The sequence below is a fragment of the Gavialis gangeticus genome, unplaced genomic scaffold, assembly GCF_001723915.1.
Source record: "Gavialis gangeticus isolate Ggan-Ray unplaced genomic scaffold, GavGan_comp1, whole genome shotgun sequence".
NCBI classification, from domain to species: domain Eukaryota; kingdom Metazoa; phylum Chordata; order Crocodylia; family Gavialidae; genus Gavialis; species Gavialis gangeticus.
In genome coordinates this window covers 158,346,449-158,353,424 of record NW_017729025.1, presented here as the reverse complement: position 1 = coordinate 158,353,424, position 6,976 = coordinate 158,346,449, and the positions used below count along the sequence as shown (strand labels likewise).

At 52.7% G+C, this 6,976-nt stretch overlaps 1 protein-coding gene and 1 long non-coding RNA gene across 2 annotated transcripts in view; one reads left to right on the top strand and one right to left on the bottom strand.

Moving 5' to 3' along the window:
- Nucleotides 1-6,976, top strand: part of B4GALNT4 (beta-1,4-N-acetyl-galactosaminyltransferase 4) — a 178,345-nt gene that overhangs the window by 93,475 nt on the left and 77,894 nt on the right. The window lies entirely within an intron of this gene.
- Nucleotides 4-4,616, bottom strand: LOC109299255. Its single transcript, XR_002097804.1, has 3 exons — nucleotides 4,368-4,616; nucleotides 2,009-2,197; nucleotides 4-87 (listed from the first exon to the last, which is right to left on the bottom strand). It is a non-coding gene; the product is annotated as an uncharacterized LOC109299255 (long non-coding RNA).

The following is a 6,976-nucleotide window of genomic DNA, read 5'->3' as shown; positions in this document are numbered from 1 at the left end:
GTAACAAAGTCCCTGGATGAGGGTGTCGCAGTGGATGTCATCTTCCTGGACTTTAAGAAGACCTTTCACACCATTTCTTACCACATTCTCTCAAACAAAACTAGGTGACTGTAGCATTGGTGCCTACACAGTCAGATGGGTGGCAAATTGACTAGGTCACACCCAGAGAGTGGTGGTGGATGGGTTATTTTTGACCTGGGGGGATGTAGGCAGTGGAGTCTCCCAAGGCTTGGTCCTGGGGCCTGTACTATTCAACATCTTTATCAGCGATCTGGATGTGGGTGTGGAAAGATGTTGTCCAAATTTGCTGACGACACCAAGATGTGGGGTGAGGTGAGCACGCTGGAGACAAGGGACAGAATCCAGCTAGATCTAGACAGGTTACAGAGGTGGGCGGATGAGAATAGGATAGAATACAATGCAGACAAGTGCAAGGTGCTGCATCTAGGGAGAAGGAACCAGCAACACATACCTATAGGCTGGGAACACCCTTCTCAACAACACAGTGGTAGAAGGGGATCTTGGAGTCATTGTTGACTCCAGGATGAACATGAGCTGCCAATGCAAGGAAGCAGTCAGTAAGGCTAACCACACCTTGTCGTACATCTGCAGATGCATCACAAGCAGGTCCAGGGAGGTGATCCTTCCCCTCTATGCAGCATTGGTTAGGCCGCAGTTGGAGTACTGCATCCAGTTCTGGGCTCCGCGCTTCAGGAAGGATGTAGCTAGCATTGAGAGGGTCCAGAGGAGGGCCACTCACATGGTCAAGGGGCAGCAGGTCAGGCCCTACGAAGAGAGGCTGAAGGGCCTGAATCTATTCAGCCTCTGCAAGAGAAGGCTGAGAGGGGATCTAGTAGCTGTTTACAAACTCACCGGGGGGGACCAGCAGAAATAGGGTGAGGCTCTGTTCCTTCAGGCACCACCGGAGGTTACTAGGAATAATGGCCACAAATTATTAGAGAGAAGGTTCAGGCTGGACATCAGGAGACATTACTTTATGGGCAGGGCTGCCAGGCTCTGGAATGGACTCCCAAGGGAGGTAGTGCTCTCTGCTACCTTGGGGGTCTTCAGGAGGAGCCTGGATAGATATTTGGCTGGGGTGGTATGACCCCAGCACTCGTTCCTGCCCCAAGCAGGGGTTCGGACCTGATGATCTGTTTAGGTCCCTTCCAACCCCAAGTGCTATGAAACCTGTAAGTAGTGGTGCTGGGGTGGCATGGAGCGAGGGAAGCTTCCTTTCCAGATGGGGAGAGAAGGCTGATACTAAGAGGCATCAAAAGGTCACTTCAGACCCTGGTCTCCATTGCCTCTGTCTCTCTTGTGTTTTTATATGCAGCACCAGCTGGCTCTCTTTTTTCACACTCTGCTTAAAATACTCTGTGTTCCCAAATCGTACCTCATCCCTCTCTATGGGGTCTCAGTTGGCAGAGAAGCCCTTTGTCAGGGTTGTGGGCAGCGCTTTCCAGCCAGGTTGAGCTCACTACTTCTGCCTCATTGTGAGTGGTCCCTGCAGGTTGTTTGGGGAGGGTTTTGGGGGGAAGCCAGACCTCCTCGGTACTACCTGGTATCCACTTGCCCCTGCCATGGCCAGGTTCTACACCAGCCCATCACCCGTGGTGGAGGCCCTGCAGATCAGGCTTGAGGAGTGGCTGATGGCAGAGGTTGGAACTGCTCTTCTTGGGGCTTGATAAACTATGCACCCTCCTATGTAATCATCTACCTGGCAAATGTCAATCTGCAGGACAGAGAAAGACTGGTGTGACATGGGGGTGTCTCCTGTCTTGGGTACTGTGCCCCCTTCTTCCATGACCTATACCAGGTCCCTTCCTACTCCACTGGGCTCACCAGCCTCTCTCCTCTTACAATGGCTCCAGCATGGGGACAGGTCCCCAGAGCCCCTCCTCTCCCTTCCCCTGTTCAGCTGTGTGCAGGGAAGGGTAGCTGGGCCCAGGAAACATGACCCAGTGTCTGTGGGGCTGTAACAGACCCAGGGCATTTATAAACATACCTTTTTGTCCCGTGACACACCAGAGATGTGCCACTTTGGATGCAAGCTGATGCAAACTGCGTTACGCCATGTACAATAAGTGGCAAAATGCTCATCAACACACAGAAAATGGCAGCGGTACACTTTAAACTGAAGTGTACCGCTGATGCATTTTAGTTCAGAAAGCTGTCAGGAGGAGACCCAGGTTTCCTAGGGGAAAGGAGAGAGGTATACGCTAGGGAAGTGCAAATGGGTCACACCTCTGTGCCTCCAGCCCCATGCTCCATGTTCCCCAGCGTAGCAGAGAAGGCTGCAGGCTCACTAGCGCTTTCCTCCCCCAACTTGCACAGCAGAGAGTGATCTTTGTTCACCTGCAGGGCATTTTGTTTTGTTCCCTCCTGGTACTGTAGCTGCCAAGGTCCCTACTTCAGAGCAGGAGAAGAGATTAGAGTGACCCAGCGGTGACCTCAGAGACACAGGCAAAGTCTGTTGAACAAGCTGACCGCACTCTGCCCACTGGTGCTGAGGAGATGGAGATTAGCATTAGTGATGAAGTTTCTGGGGCAGTGATCCAGTGGGAGCCAGGGGGGACCTGGGTATGGGTGCCTCCCAGGGCAGTCTGGAAGAAGAGACAGCAGTATGAGCTTGAGAGGCAGGGAGAGGGAATGCAGTGGCGGGGTGGATAGGGCCAATAGTTTGGGGAAATGCTGGTGAGGTCAGACTTCTGGTTGAAGTCGTGGAGTGTGAGCAGCTGTTGCAGCTGGGGTGGGGCTAGAACAGGGGTGGGCAAAATACAGCTTGCGGACCAGATCAGTAACTGTGTGGCCTGTGGCAGGTTCCTTGGTCTCACCTTGCCCAGGTACTGTCTGGCCCATGGCACATCCCGCCACCCCCAGGGCACACACTGGGGCAGCTCCGGTGGTGGCAGCTCCTTCGGTCTGCCACTGATGCTGGCCTCAGCCCTGTGGTACTGGCAGGGACTCACGCACACAGCCCTGGCCCCAGCCCACCCTGCACCTGCTCTGGACTCGGCCTGGCAGAGGAGACCAGCTGGAACGCATGTGCGCAGCCCCCGACCCGACCTGCCCCGTGCCTGCTCCAGACTCGCTTGCCCGCACTGAGCTGGGGCAGCAGTGGCGGCGGCTGGGCAGAACCTGTTGCTCGGCACAGGGAAAAGTGGCTCCTCCCCTCACTGCTGCCGGGCCCCTCTTGCTGCAGCCGCCCAGAGCCTTCAGCCAGGCTGCCCTGTGGCTCTTTAGCACTACCACTGCTGCCCTGATGGGCAGCCTGGAGGCAGCGGTGATGGTGACAGAGGGGAGCCGTAGGACAGCCCAGGTGTGGGCTCCAGGGCCTGGCAGTGGGGGGGAAGGGTTGACATTTTTTCCCCAGGGCCCAGCAGCAGCATCTGCCCAGCTGCTGCCACTGCTCAGTGTGGGTAGGTGAGTTCAGGACAGGCCAAGGCCAAGGCTGATCTGGAGCTGGTCCACTCCACTGGGCTGAGTCCAGAGTGGGCACGGGGCAGGCTGGGGTCAGGGCTATGCATCCCTGCCAGCACCACGGGGCTGGGGCCAGTGGTGGTGGCAACCAAAAGGAGCCACCCCCACCACCTGGGCTGCCTAAAAGGGTGGGGCAGAGCAGGCTGAGGCTGGGGCTGGGTGCTGGTGGCAGGGAGGAGCCACAAGGCACGTGGGCTTCAGGCTGTTGCGGGGGGTGGGATGCTGACCATCCCGCAGCACCTCCCCAGAACTGCCTATGTGGCCTGGGGCCCAAATAATTACCCACCCTTAGGCTAGAAGGCTCAGGCATGTGAGACGTTGCACCTGCTCAATGTGTTCAGGTCTGGAAAAGAAGCCCCAGCAGTCCAGCACCCAGCCCTTCCACTCCTGGCTGGGTCAGGAGCATGTTACCTGTGCTTCTCCCTAAGGCGAGGAATCTGTCAGGTGGACCCTGGGCTCCATGAGGGAAGGGAGCCTGCCCTCCTCTGACCTTAGGGCAGGTGTCAGAGGTGGGTTCAGCCTTTCTCCTTCAGCCTCCTAGTAGCAACATGGTCATTTACCCACCAAGGCCTAGACTGAGAAACCCAACTCACCTCGTGTCCACGATCTACTGAGCCACTGTCAACAGGAGTATGCTCAGATATATACACGCTTAAATTCATGTGCAATTTGGGACTGGCCAGTTTAGTTCAGTCCCTTTTGGGAGAACAGGGTCTGCTGCTCCTCATTTTTCTCTGCGAGTTGCCTCGAAGCACCTAGGATTTGCAAAGGTACCAGAGGGGACTGAGTGCCCGACTTCGAATCCCATTGGGAGCTGTGTCCTGGGCATAACATCCTTTGCAAATCCCCAACATCCCTCATCTGTAGAGTCTAAGCATTCTTACCTTGTTGAGATCATTGTCAGGAGCTTCTGTGCAACCTCACTAAGAGAAACAGTTTGACTTGGAGGTTGAACCAAAGTTCACCAAGGTCAAAAAAGTCTTCCCATGGCCAGGCAGTGGGTCAGGCCCTTAGTCATGGGTATTAAGTAGGATGTGATTTAAAAGGGAGCTTGGGTGGGGCTGGGCTCGGCCCCCACCCCCATAAGAGATGAGCACCCCCCTGTAAGACTTGAAAATCTTAACCCAGAGGAGTCTCCGATCGAATTGCTCATTCACTTAGGTGGACTTGTTAATCAATGACCTGGTTTAATTTTTTTTGCAGCCCCTGCAAGAGTCAAAGTGTAATTTGAACCCTGCTATTAAGTGTGATTTGTGCAGGGCTGGGGGTGGAGACAAACCCCATATTTTGTTAGCTGGTCATGTGCCAGTCGCAGCCTTCACATGGCTGCAGCTGCTTTACTGTGGGTTTAGCTTTATGCTTACGAGTAGCCTCCTTGATTTCGATGAGACTAACGTTGCACGTGAAGTTAAAAGCATACAGGGTGTTTGTAGGATGGGGGCCTTGGCCTTGTCTGAATGCATTTGGATCTATGCTTGTGCTTCAGGCCATTGCAATAGGTGTGTTTCATGCATGGGGCATGGACACAGAACACGTGAACCTGGGGTGGAATAGTATTAAGAACAATTAGAGGAAGAAGAAGAGAACATAATCAAGTGGCGTCAATAAACAAATTGGCAGGTTTGGAAGGAATCCAGTAACTGCAGGAGAAATTCCACCCTCAGAAATCCAGGCAAAGAAAGAGACCGTATTGAAGACAAACGCCATGCTGCGGAGCTAGCAAAGCAGAAAGAAAAGAGAAAGGAGGCGTGTAGGCAGGAATTTGCTTCTTGAAAGGAACTTTGTGATCGCTATTCAGTTCACAAGGAGGTTGTGTATGTGTCTGAAAAGGGAAGGGGGTTGCCACGCTTTTTTCCATCAGGCTGATAATAGAAAATCAGATAATCTACTCTTCCCCTCATGACTTGGTTTGGCTGGAAATGCCCCTGCCTCCAGGGCTGCTCACAGACCTTGTCCTTTCCTGCATTTGCACTGTTAGGCTTGGAATCATATGGGTTCATGCATCTGAGTGAAAATGTTGAGAAGATTTTTTACACTCTCATTCAGGTTAAATCTTAATGTAGTTCCCCCAAGGCAAAGGAAGAAACCATATTTGTGCTGCTTATATTTTTTCCCTTGTTGCCCTAATACCTTGAGCATATTCCAGTTTTTATTACGGGTGCAATAAATTTGCTCGGCTCAGTTCAGATTTTGGATCCAATCCTATTCCACTTAGAAAGTGTCTCGGGTGTTTTACTTTGCCCTACATAAGTTCCTGAAAAAGTTAACAGAAAAGGGTACTGGCTCATTCTCCTGCTTCCTGCTTTTTGTGGCTTAGTCTTAAGGCTGAAATGGCAGCATGTTACAAATATAGACATGGCGATGTTTTGTTTGGGGGTTTTTTTTTTAAGGGACTTGAGCAGGGTAGAATAGATCATGCTTAGGTACCTAAAGCCACTAACAGAATAGAATAGGGTCTGGCCTTTTGTCCAAGAACTGAATGCAGGCCTTATAGCAGGCATTCCAGATGCAGTCCTTACAGTTTTATTCCTTGTTATCGACACTTCCCTTACGCCTGCTGCCCCAACCTTCAGTGAACTGCAGGGTCCCATTGCACAGATGGATCAACCAAGGCTCCGTGAGCTTCAGTGATGTAGTGGTCGAGCTGGGTATAGACTCTGGGTGTCTTTCCTTCCCCCCCATGTGCCTCAATTATGAAACCACCATTCGCTGGGCATTTTCACTTCATACTGTGCAAGCTTTTCCAGCCTGTTTGATTTCCATCTAATATCTAGCATCCTTCTGAAAACTGCACTCTATGCATCACCCTGGCTCAGCTTCTAATTCAGGGCCAGCCTATTGCCTCTCCAAGGTGAGGCATGTAATACTTTGTGTATTTTCCATATAAACAAGGAGCCAACCAGATCCACTGCTCTGGTAGCATAACTGGGGTACCAGGTCCGGGTGCCAATTTAGGTGCCAGAATGACACCCTGCCCCCACCCCCCAGCCCAGAAGTCTTTGCCATGGTCGGCAGTGCCTGGCTATAGGCACAGCCCTTCATCCAGTAGTGTATGTAGGGGATGAGTCAGATGAGCAGAATGCTCCCCCCAACTCCCCTCAGAGAGTCTTGCATGGTAGGTGCATCCCTGTGCCTATTAGTGTATCTGGGGAGGGAGTAAATGGGGCACCAGGGGAGGTCCCAGGGGAGCCTGGAAGCAGCAGTTCTGCTCAAGGCAGCAGGCAGGAGGTCACTGCAGGTGACATAGAGTAGGGCCCCCTGGTGCAAAAGACCCCCATTGACATTGAGGTGCTTGCTCCGTGGGGTCCAGGAATAAAGAGCTGTCTCCTGCCATCTTCTTCTGAGCATGAGAGAGAATTACCCAGCCAGTTAACTTTGTCATTACACATCCTCCTTTCTCTTCATTAACCCCTGGCCCCATCCTGTGGCTTAATTGTAGCCTGCGGCAGGAGCCTCACGTCTCCATTGCTGGAATGGAGCGCAGCACAGGGTG